The sequence below is a fragment of the Diadema antillarum genome, unplaced genomic scaffold, assembly GCF_040938485.1.
Source record: "Diadema antillarum isolate AM-2024a unplaced genomic scaffold, OU_Dant_1.0 scf00000091, whole genome shotgun sequence".
Classification (NCBI taxonomy): domain Eukaryota; kingdom Metazoa; phylum Echinodermata; class Echinoidea; order Diadematoida; family Diadematidae; genus Diadema; species Diadema antillarum.
The window spans coordinates 600,239-613,705 of NW_027270980.1; positions in this window are offsets into that span (position 1 = coordinate 600,239).

Genomic DNA, 13,467 nt, shown 5'->3' on the forward strand with positions numbered 1-13,467 from the left:
ATATATATATATATATATATATCTGTGTGTGTGTGTATATATATATATATATATCCATACATATATATTACATATATTACATTACATAAAACAGTACATAAAACAGCTTACAGCACAGATTAAAGTAATCATGACTTTGTTTATGATACATCCATATAAAAAGGATGAATTCAGTATGAATTAATGCAAACTAATTTCACTTTCATGTCAAACAGTGGCTCGTTGTATTCCTTAAGATGAATACAAAATTTATATTTCCAAAGGAAAGGGATAGCACCATGCATGGATATGTACGTGTTTGATCGTGTCCAATATTAAATCACAAATAGTTAGGTACTACAATGATTCTTTGACAATAGCAGATTTCATTATGAAATGTTTAGAAAGATACCGTAAAGTATCTCTCTCCAAAACAAGTCATTATTGCTTTTAATCCTAAACACTTCCATCTTCGTCATAATCACAGTTCACAATGGAAATTCCTCAGGCACTGTATCAGAATGACAACACTGTGTCCAGAGCTTTTATTCGACACATATTTATTGCGATAGAATGAAACAGAAAAAAAAAACCCAACAACAACCGAGAGCAGACGACGAAATGATATTGTAAACGCATGGGACTAACAGTGAAGATATTTCAGTGATCAGTATAAGATTTATTTGTAGCTCGTGAGATACAATGGTCTCCTGCATTGGTCAGTGCCAAAATACACTCGATGCTTCATTCGAACATTATATCAACTCAACTCACACATAAATATCTAACATGCAGTGGGGAGGTATTTCTTAAATTGTTCGTACAAGCTCTTACATCTGTACTACACAGCTTCTATCAAAGCGTTTACAAAAAAAAAAAAAAACATTCGAACGAATGACAGACTCTCCTCCAAGTTATCGGGGGATAAAACAGCGACTATCAATGAAATACGTTACAAAATATAGTTGCGTAGAATGGTACATGCATTCTTATATCAGAGCATGAAAAAATCTTTCTAGAGAGCGATTAATTTTTGTACTAACAGATCATGGCATGTCCCACTCTTTTTGTTATTTCTTGATGATTAAAGAGCAGTCAATAGAGTAATTTTCCACAGTAGCGCAGTGTGAACGAAATTAAAGGCTTTACTCCACTTGAAATGATCTACTATCCCGAATAATCATTTTCTTGCAGTCAGGTCGAGTTAAACTATGTTGCTATGCAAAAAAAAAAAAATTATAATAATAAGAAGAGAGATATGATATATCGTAATCGTTGGTGATAAAAATGTTCAAAATTAAGCCTCACTGTTTTCATGGGCAGGCAACAGGTAAAAAGAAAGAAACTTCCATCAATTCATCTGTGCTGCAGCTTTTAGCTTGGTTGGGTGTTGTCATCTTTCGTGCCTGTATTTTTGAACTGATATTATATCAAGTTTTAGGGATAGTTCTGCAAATGCGTTTCCTCCATCTCCGTAAGTTTGCGATGTCTGAGAACTTGACATGGTTTTTACTTTCAGCAAAAAGAAAAATGAAAAAAATGCCAAATAAAAATCACTCAAAGTATGCTTAGTAGTCCTGTGCTACAAGATGTTATGAACTCCGTGACAACTCTACCGATAGAAAATAGAACAGAGCCCCGAAATGTATGAAAAAAGTAAAGGATGGCCAGAACATCTAGAGGAGAATCATAGTGTAATCCATATCTGGGTTAAGAATATCAAAATACCACGACAAAATGTAACGATTAGTGACTCCAGGTTATCAAGTTCAAATATACCTGTAAGTTTACCTTTAAGAAAGTAAGCACAAATTGAAGACATTTCAAATATTCCCTTGTTTGATATAGAGGCTGTGAATAAAACTATTCGGTGTGATACATGATAAATACATGAAGTTCACATTTTCGTCGTTGATCCAAGTGTTTCGGATAGGTACTTTAACTGATCTTTTATCAACAAGAATTGAATTTTGAAGCTATGACTAAGTTTAAAGTTCCGAGAAGACAATTAATATCGATAATAGTTAAGTGTACTTACAATATCTTTTGAATGCCACTCAGGCATGTCAGGTAAACCTAATTTTGTTTGAAGGGATTGTATTGTCGTTACAATGTCAATCTTAGGCAATGTTTGACTGTCGATGTTGTCGGGCTGTAAATCATCTCACACCTGGGCCCTGTTTCATAAAGCTGTTCGTAAAGTTACGAACAACTTACAAGCGACTGGTGATCAGTTCTGAAGTGCTATACTTATCAGAATTTCAATAATTCAGCACAAGAACTGATCACCAGTCGCTCGTAAGTCGTTCGTAACTTTACGAACAGCTTTATGAAACACCCCCCCCCCCCCTGGTCTAGCTTATTATCTGATTCAAATGGGAATAAGTGAGAGCGAGAGAGAGAGAAAAAAAAAACAAAAAACATTATTGCCTTTTTCTGAGCCAAATATTCGCCTTATCACTTGCTTGTAAACAAACTTCTACACACGGATTCCCCTCCAGTGATAAATAATAATAAATGATAAATTGTACAATAGCAACATGTGTTTTTTGTTTGTTTGTTCGTTTGTTTGTTTGTTTTAGCAAAATTCTTGTGCAAATTTACTCACGCTTACAAACTGGTAACATTTTCTACTTCGTGCTTTGTTTTTGGTTGGTATTCATTACATAATTGAGATACCGTTCTATTTTTACCATTTTCCCTATATGGTAAGTGCAGAGGCATTCAGTTCGTTCTTCATTGTTGCAGTGACATAATATGAAATAAATATGCAATCCTGGAATTAAAAGCGCAACATACTAATATCACTACTCATCACACGACATAAAAAGAGTAAAAAAGCAAGATTAAGCGATATTGATTCGTGTATGATTACATTCGATTCAGTGTCCTCAGTGGAAATTTAAATACAAGTAGAAAGGTATTTCAAAATAGCAAAGGTAAATGATATGACCTATACGTACAAAAGCAATATCTTTTCGATCCCAATCAGTGAACAAAAGGAGTAAATACTAATGTGGTTTTGGTTTCTGTGATCTCGAAATAAATAAGAACGTGATAGAAACAATGAGAGTTAAATGTCAAAACAGAAGGTCTGCTCTCTCTACTGCTCGCAGAATATAAATGGTAAATAGACGATCTCTGGTTACCGGAACCAATGCCCTAAACCTCACGCCACGAGAAACACAGTCTGGGTTGTGCCTTACAAGCTTAAAGTCTGCTGTCCTAATCAAATAATAATAATGATAACAAAAATACTACTACTGCTATTGCTGCTACTACTACTACTACTATAGACTACTATTTATTGATAGCTATGATATAGCGCATTCGCTTTATAGACTATCATTACCCAAGTCACTGGATACATTATTTCCATCAAGAACTGATACTTCTCACTCCTTGAGGCATCACAGTTATTAACTGCATGGTTTAACGGTGGATTGGGAAATGAATGCTCCCTATTGCTCTTCGGGTGACCTGATTCTATGTAAAGTACATCAACACACACCCATCCTCACCTCCCCCCTCCCCCAACACGCACGTGTACTTCAATAACTGTGAGTAGAATATGGTATCTAAATCCAGCTATATAAATATTTTTAAACAAAATTAAAAACTAAAATTTGCATGTATTTATTACGTCTATGAGCATGCCTTTATAGCAAATAGCTTCTCGCCAGATAGATGCTTGCAGCTCTCAAAATGAGCTGCGCATAACTCTACAGTGATACTCTTTATTTTTTGTCCATTTTTAAAAATTTTGTGCTCCATTAACAAAGTCAGCTTTGCTGTAGCTTAATCATGTTCATGACAAACATTTCATTGTTGTTTTTTTTCTTTGGAATATTATTCTTATTAACAAGAACATGAGACTATGGCATTGTAGTATTTGGTGTCACTTTTATTTTTCCATGCGGCACACCAATGAGACCGTAACAAGTTAGTGTGAACGAGGCTTATTATGAGCTAGAGGAGAACGGCAAAAGAGGATGGATACGGCCGATAATCATGTGTGAATATCATTGTATCTAGGAGAGTCGTAGTGACTCAGTGGACAGCACCTTTGTCTCTTGATATTGAGATCCTTGGTTCGAGCTGTTAGCAGTGGTTGTGCAATTAGAGATTGCCAAATCCTTCTGCAGAGGAGACTCAAAGCTGTCAGTACAACGGTAGTTTGCTCATAAGCCCTTAAAGGAACTTTGCAATGCAAATGCATGTTGAGTTGTATCCAATTCATAATACCCTCATCGTCATTTTTTGTGGCTAAAAGCATATATATGTAATAAAAGTGACATATTTTTATAATATTTTTCCAATTGTATTTTTTCTTCGTACTTGGTTACGCCCACAAACCAAGGTTCTGCCAGTGACATCATCTGCCAATTATTGCTAAAGTGCAAATTATTATTGTGATTAACAATTGATATTGGAATGCACCTTTCCTTAGACCGAGCATAACTTGTATGTTACCCTGCAATGTCTACTGGTAATCATGATAATATTACGATTAATATGCTATATTCATATCAACATGGAAACATGTTAGTTATATCAAGTGTAGGGAAAGGTGCATTCTAATGTATTTTGTTAATCACATTAGTACTTAAACAATGATTGACAAATGTTGCCACTTACAAAAGCTTTGTTTAGTAAGTTTTTTGTATGAGTATCCAAATGATCTAAAGAAATATAGTGAAAGATAGTATGAAATATATCTACCGGGCACGTATTTACAGAATTTGGCCACGTGAGTGATGCTGATGGTATTATGAATCAACACAAGTCAAATTGCATTGGACTATGATAGTTTCTTTAAGTACCTCCTTTAAGCAAGTTCAAAAATAAAAACAAACAAACGATATTCTTGTAAGTGTAAGCAGAAACAAATTAGTAGAAAAATATTGACTCATCAAGTCGACAAAAACAGCCCATCAATATGACGGTATCTTGAAGTTTAAAAAAAAATAACGAGCATTGCCGATACTATATTATGCTCAAAACATTCGTGACAATTTTTATCATTTAAACACAATGCTTCATGTGCTAAATTCAAAATGATTACAATGTCGTTGCTTGTTCCTACTGCAACGTCGAGATTCAAATTATGCAATTATGATAAATCCGTCAACTTCAATGTAGACACGTTGGGAAGGGAATAACTTACGACAGCTTCGAAGTATTGTAATGATAGCTTTACGATCTCATCATTATAATGTGGCTTTGTTGACGCTTTTGTAAGACTTCGTGGTGTTTTCAACCCTGGCATCAGATTTGTTTGTTCTAAATCAGTACGTATAAAAATGGCAACGCTGACGAGAATCTAAAATTCACCTAAATCAACGCGATGGGACATACAGATCAGGTGGCTTATTTTTATTTATTTATTTATTTATTTATTTTGCTTTCTGTATAGCTGTTTGTGCTATTTTTATAAGCAATAATTATGAGTGATGTTTAGTGGCTAATCAAATGAATTCCTGTTTTATCAATTCTGACAAAAAGTGGAAAAGGCACTGGTAAGAAAAATCGCTTTTAGAATGCATCCCCTCTCGGGGGAAGCAAAAGAAATGGCCAATACTATTAACTTCGTTTTTCCGAAACTCACAAATATATAAATATTGCATTAATCATTTGATTCAGAAGAGGCCTATCAAAAGTCTTAGAATGCGTCAATGCCCATAATGCCTATGATACACTCCCTTGCATATAATATATATATATATATATGTAGATGTATATGTACCTGAATGTGTAGACTATGTGTATTCATAAATGAATTTTGGAATGCGCATTAATGTATATCATCTCTCTCTCTCTCTCTCTCTCTTGATATATATATATATATATATATATATATATATATATCCACAATAAAACACGCTTTAGATATTCATGATATTAAGATATACGGTAATTTTTCACTCTTGCAGCTCGTTATTTCGAACGTTCGAAGGTACGATCGACCTGAAAAAGAAAGAGGTTCGTGAATGCGAAAATGAAAGCGGGTTTGCAAATCCGTAAAAGAAAAGGGGTCACTATTCTCGAAATACCCTAGGATGCACTGCAGAATTTATTAAAAAAAAAGAAAAAAATCACAACATTGTTGTCATCAACCAGTGGCGTATCTAGAGAAAACGGCGCCCGGGGCAAGCGTGAAAATTGCGCCCCTAATTTCTGAAAGTGTTCAGCCCCAACACCATCCCGGTATAGGGACTTTAAACAAAGTCCACATGATGATATGCTTTTTCAAGCACTTAAAAGGGTTCTTTTGAGGGTGATTTAAATGTAATACATTTTGATAAATTTTGGCGAGCGAGCGCAGCGAGCGAGCCGAAAATTTGTGTATTTTAGCTTACAAAACATGGAATTCTTGTCATTTTTTGCTTATTAAAATCTTACAATTCCAATCAAGATATGGTGACGACCTTATAGATAACTATTTATACCAACAAACTGAGGACTTATAATACTCTAAATTAGTACGAGTAAGTGAGCCGAAATTTGTTTATTTCCACGTCATCATTACGTTTTCTTCTCATCTTTTTGATTTTTTTTGCGCCCCCCCCCCCGAATGTTCGAAAGCGTTGGCGTCCTCTTTTGATCCAATCGGCGATCGCTTCAGAAAGAATGAAATTGCAGCCGCTGCTCCGTGTAACATTTTTCCTGCTAAATATAAAATGACATGTTTGAACACTATAGAAATTGTCATTATGTGCGCGTCATCGTCACGTTTTGTTCTTATCTTGTTCTTATTCTTTCTTTTTTTTTGGATAAATTTTGGAGAGCGAGCGCAGCGAGCGAGCCAAAAATTTGTGTATTTCAGCTTACAAAATATTGAACTCTTGTCATTTTTTTGCTTATTAAATCTTACAATTCTATTCAAGATATAGTCACAGCTTAAGACAACGACTTATACCAATAAACTGTGGACTTGAAAAAGTACTCTAAATTGTACCAGCGAGTGAGCCGAAATTTGCATATTTCCGCGTTATCATTACCTTTTATTCTTATCTTGCTTGATTTTTTTTTGCGCCCCCCGTATGCTCGAAACCGTCGGCGCCTTAATTCTTTTGATCCAATTGGCGATCGTTTCAGAACGAAAGAAATTGCAGCCGCTGCTCCGTGAAACATTTTGCCTGCTAAATATAAGATTACATGTGTGAACACAATAGACATCGTCATTTTGTCCGCATCATCATCACGTTTTGTTCTTACCTTCTTTTTTATATAATTTTTTTAATATAATTTTTTATAAAAATTTTTGTATTTCAGCTGACAGAACATAGAATTCTTGTGTGAACACAATAAACATTGTCATTTTGTCCGCGTCATCATATTTTTGTTTTTATCTTGTTTGATTATAGTTTTCTGCCCCCCCCCCCTTTCCGGGAGAGTTTTTTCTTCTTCTTCTTCTTCTTCTTCTTCTCCTTTTTTTTTTCTTCGTTTTTTTTCTTCTTCTTCGTTTTTTTTTCGTTTTTTACGCCCCAAGGAGTGACGCCCGGGGCACGTGCCCCCCCCCCCCTAGATACGCCACTGTCATCAACAGAAGATATTTCTTCTTTTCCTTGGTATGTTCCTAATCTTCCTTTTCCTTTGTATTTCCTAATCTTCCTTTTCCTTGGTATGTTCCTAATCTTCCTTTTCCTTGGTATGTTCCTAATCTTCCTTTTCCTTCGTATGTTCCTAATCTTCCTTTTATTTCGTTTGTTTTTAATCTTCCTTTTATTTCGTTTGTTTTTAATCTTCCTTTTCCTGCTTTCCACAACTTCTTCCTCTGCATGATGTAGAAATAATAACTCAAGAAGCTTCTGTAACTATACTGCAAGAATAGTCACAGATGCTTGTACCGACAGTCATCAAAATACCTCAGCAGATATTACTTGGATATTCGTTTTTTTAACAACCAAATTTCAGTCATGGAACAAAGTAACACCACTGTTACTATGGTGATTGTCAGCGCTGACAACTTGTTAGCGCTGACAAACGTTGATGAAACACCCCCTGGTATATCGTAATATATTTCATTCACGAAAAAAAAAAAGAAGCATTAACGTTTTGCACTCTCCCTGACCACACGCAAGAACTTATGATTTATGTGTAACTTTACATTGTCATGGATGGATGTTGCAAATACAACACTGTATAATTTGTGTGGAAACTTAATAAATGAAATGAAAAAAGAGGTAATTCTGGCTCTGTGTAGACATCATGGAAGGAAAATGATATGAGGAAAACAGTTTGATGAGGAATTCATTACACCAGATGGTCTCAACAGCACGCTTCTAGAGGTAAGGTGAAATACTTCTCCAATCGCGAGGACATTACGGGAATATTTTGTTATCTTAACTCCAGCATCAGTGTATAAGCTATGTCACAATGAAAGAGATAATTCATGTCAAAGGCTGTCCTCTCTTTGCGGCAGTGGGGTTGGAGAGGGTGCTCTGACCATTCGGACACAAATAACTTTTATGTTTGGAATGAATAAGATGATGAAAAATAGAGAAATACAGTGAGAGATAGACATAGTTACTTTGTGTTCCGATTGAAAAAAAAAGTCAAGTGCCGACATCTGATGAAGATATGAAAATAGCGAAATACAAAGAAACAAATATAGACTTTGTGTTGACTGAAAAAATAAGTCAGTCAAATGCCACCATCTAATGAAGATATGAACATTTCACACAGGATGTGTAATACCCGCGATGGATAGACTGTAGGTGTCAATTGATTATCAGCCAAATATATCGTCAAGTACACGTAGAAATCACAATTAGTAAGATAGCTTACCAACGATGACACCTATAGTGCACTGTTTTAGAGTACTACTACAATACCACGGTTCCTCTCCTGTGCTTAAAGACTTGCACTTCATTTCTTTTTTTCCCCCAAAATCAGTGCACTATATGCAGTCATTACCTGTAGTGTTTATGATCTCTTGCATTTCTTTGAGCATTACTATAGTTTTCCGTCATTGAATCGTTGATATGTAATGCACCCCTTTAAATCAGATGTAAAATGAATTGTCAGGTTATTTACCTGTTGTGTTTTTCATGGAAAACATTATTCATCAATCATCATCTATTCACGTTGTAATCGGTTCAGAATAAATCTCGACATACTTTGATACAAATCGTGCGATTTTTTCTTGTTTTAGATACCTTGCCTTGGTTGTTTACAAACTGGAAGGACTGTGTGTATGAACAGAAGCTATAAGGGTTTAAGTATAGGTTCCCTTGTGGAGTCTCTCGTCAAAAGAGATATATCCAATAATGTTGTGGCGCAAACAAAATCAAAGCCGATGTTTGCAATTACATTAATGCGGTAGCTCCAGCCTTTTCAATCAGCACTTTTATTCGAATTATCATGTAAACTTTAAAGTTTACTGTAACTCTCCGTAAGTAATTCTGGCATGATGATTAAAGTTTGTGGTGAACACCAACCGCGGATCGTGCCTTATCAACAAGAAATGCAATCAGCGCTCATTATGTTCAGTCACTGCAATTTGTGGAACGTTTCATCCTGCTTTAGTCTGTGGATCATTCTCTTCTCTCGGCCATGCGTGCAATGAGAACTCCCACGACACGGAAAGAGGATAAACAGTTATGCCGGGCAAGTCATTGGCATCAATAACCTCGCTGGTGTTCCTAAATTTAGAGCTCTACCCTGTGATGGAGGCATAAAACCCTTACTCAACCATCATAAAGAGAGCCATAGCGGTACCTTGTTTACGGGATGGACGTATTATGTATACCGACAATAATCAAAGCTAGAGATTCAGTGAAGTTAATTATGTGCACATTTTACGTAGATGGCTGAGTTTTTTTTCTTCTCGTTGTATTTACCAGTTTTGAGTGAATGTAATAATTGCGTTGCCGAGGTTTAGTTATCCTGAACCATGGGAGATAATACATTGACAAGCCAAATGTACTTGCCATTCAAGGAAAAAGCTCTAAAATATAAGTGGAAAGGATGGGATGCGTCTTGGAGATTTACTTTCTTTTCAAAATCACTAGGTAACCCATACGGAGTGGACATTAAAACGTGGCTTTCAAAGACCACAAGAGAATTATATAAAGTAGAAAAAACTACAAGGACAGTCGGAATGAGTAAGGTTGAGAAAGAAAAGCACAAGGAGGCTTGGACGTCTTGGCGAAAAAGAATTAAATCAATTTACATGTCATGGTTGCAGTTAAGTGAAAAGATAAGTACAATTTTCAAAGTGGTTGATATTGTATAATTGCAAGTTTACATAATTCCAACCCTCTGGGGAAAAAAATAAAAATGAAAAAAGTGTTGCTATGGAGACCAAAAGAGTATAGAATCGCGTTCAAAAGAGCATGCGCTTCGGCAAAGAACAAAAGAGCTTTATAGGGTCACATGAGAGTCACAAGGCAGTATATCCATTATCTCGAGCTGGCTATACGCTGCGGGAAAATGTTTGATAATAAGACCAACCAGAGGAAGAAAAGGGGGTAGCGCTTCTTTATTCGCGCCGAACGACGGAAAGATGTGACCATGGAAAGTAAAGCAACATCATTTCGGGGAAAAAATGTCTTTATACAGGACAAATCGCATATTTTTTGAAAGGATATATTTTTGCATCAACCGAGCACACAATACTCATCGCATTGTTGTGTTTCCCCTTCGATGTTCGCATTTCGCATTAACCAACCTTAAATTGCATATTTCATTCATTCATGCAAATTTTCTTAATTTCTTTTTCATAAAAGAGTTTAATGAGGATTTCATGAGCATGTTTGTTGTATCATTAAAAAAAATACAACGCAGTATAGAGTTCACACAAAATGTCACAAAAATGAAAAATCAAGTATATTACTATGACTCAATATTCCTTACGCACAATGCACATATTTTACGATAGGAAAAATGTAGATGCCTCAAATGAGTGAGTATTAAATGCCTGTTCATTAACTAATCACAGTATGTAGACCTTTCCCCTCTGGACCAAGTAACAAGAAAACCTTCCTTAAAAAAATACAAGACATCAGGGCAAAGGAGTCTTAAAACTAAAAAGTATACAACCACGACTTAATAATCCTAACGCATGCACGTGTCCTATATACAAAACGAAAATTCTAAATGCGTGGTAGGAATGAAGCGTTGATCCTGTTTAGTGATTTATCACACTTTGTAGCCATTTACCCTTGAGGCCAAGCAACGAGCGCAACTTTTAATTAGCAGTAAATTTGACTATTAGTAAAAGCCGTTTAATACCTCAGAATGGATGAAGTATATAGGAGGTCGTAATTCTTTGTTGTTATGGTATAGGATCTTACCGCCACTCGAAACTCAAAATTTAAAAATTTGCAATTGCTTTGACATGTAGTCAACGCCTCTTCATTTTTGGAAATCAATTCAAATGAACAAATGCTATTGTCGAAATAACACATATTCGAACTCACCGATATTGTTAGTGACCGATTTTACTGCGAAACAGAGAAACAATATTATTGTCAACTTGACAGCTCTGTCAGGGGAAATCGGGATTTTATCATCAATATTTTGATAACTCATTTATGACCACGACGTTAAAAAAAACCAAACATATAGAATTAGAACTTACCGACAACGCAGCTCTCTTCGGTCTTCAAAACAAAGCGTGCATCAAAATATTTAGCATGTTATTAACACTCGACCAAAAGGAACGCCATCAGCGGTTAAAACGTTTAATGCGGTTAAGTCCTCTTGAAATAAAGTTAACGGTAAGTCTACATTTCTGTCAGTTCTTACCATTCACAACGTTTTACATTTGATTCAGTCAAAAAAAACCTAATAACAAAAAAATCATGTTAGGATGAAAAAAAAAAATCAGCTGCGGAAGTGCGGAAGAGATGCTACACGCCGTAATGTCAGTTCGTATTGAGTTTTCACATTGCAAATGCTGCCAGCTTGACCGCCGCTGCCGCTGTGATACACTGGTGGCCAGGCGAATCGGTTCCAAAGGGCATTTAGAAAGAGGGAGAGAGGGGATGAGAGCAGCGACGGGAGAGACCAATGGAGAAAATAACACAGAGAAAAAGAGGGAGATAGGAAGAAGGAGCGGGCGTGCATCAGAGTGCTTTATTGTGCATCGATCTGCCTAACAAGAACCTAAACGCCAAAATGCGTGCCGAGATTTCTGACGAACACACTCGCTAATCGCCTCGTACCGCCAAGGTTACCTCGATATTGGTTCGAACCGCTCGATCCTTGAGTTTGTTTGCGATGAATGTATGGACCTATCATCTCTTTGGCCATCTGCTGAAATCACTCTCAATCGTCAGCAAAGTGATTGTGGCTGAGGACTCAACTAAAAAAAAAAAGGGAGTTCAGGATACTGTCTTCATGTGAAACTAAGCGATAAAAAAGAAATGAAGCTTTATGCGGCTCTTTTATCGTGACTTTAGATTCGTTTGCTGTAAAATAAAATAGTTTCGACTATTAAAATGTTGATGTCGTTGTAATTGTAAATTCGGGTGTTTTGCTTTTACTTCTGTGTATGGGCCTACACCCTACATACCCGAAATGAGAGGTTAGTGAAAGTCCTCTCATCTTCATCTTTATACTGTACAATTCGATCGCGTATGACTATTACAAGAGTGAGTTACATTTTCACACTAATACCAGCTGATTCGTATTGTCAAGATGATGAAGTACATAATTATTACGTTAAAAAAAATGTGGAGGAACGCAGCAGTAAGGTGTATCACAATTACTTTATTGGCTGTGACGTTCTGCTAGATAATTCCTTCAGTGGACATTTTAACCCTACCAAGGAATTCTTTGTCCCTGACGTATTTCATATATTCATATTTGTGACATCGAGTATCTGCTTAACGAATCCTAGCCGATGGCAAGGTATAACACATTCTTGAAATAAACGGCGTATGTCTGTCAACTATTCTGCTGTATATAATTTCTTCCGTGGACCTTTTAGCTGTACGCAAGGGATTTTTTTTCGTCTCTCACAAAAATCTAGTGTGTCTTTACAAAATTGATTTCATTTTCGAAACCGGGTAACTACTGAAAGCGATGGTATAGTCTTGGTCGAGGTGAGGAATCAGCCTTAACTTTTGCAAGATAGTTAGAAACAATTTTTTCTTGCATGCGATTCCAAGAGAAATTCGAAGTTCATTTGATAGTCGATTTTGAAATAACTGAAATAAGAAAAAAAAAGTAAAACCAAACAATCCTAATTAAAGATGAGTCCCACCATTTATTAGGATTCCTTTGTTTTAGATATCTTAGCAATTTCAAAAACAATTTTCGTCACATAAACTTTGAATTCCTTTTAGAATAATGTGCTCTTGCATGATTCATTAGAAGTTTTTCATTATCTCAAAAATCATCATCAAAAAACGTTGGTAACCTGTAGCCCCATCTCAACCGAAACTGTACTATCCCTTTAGCAAATCATCTTAGGATGGTGAATCTGCTAACGAGGTACAACATGGCGTAGCAACAACAAAGGAGGTAGCCTACCAT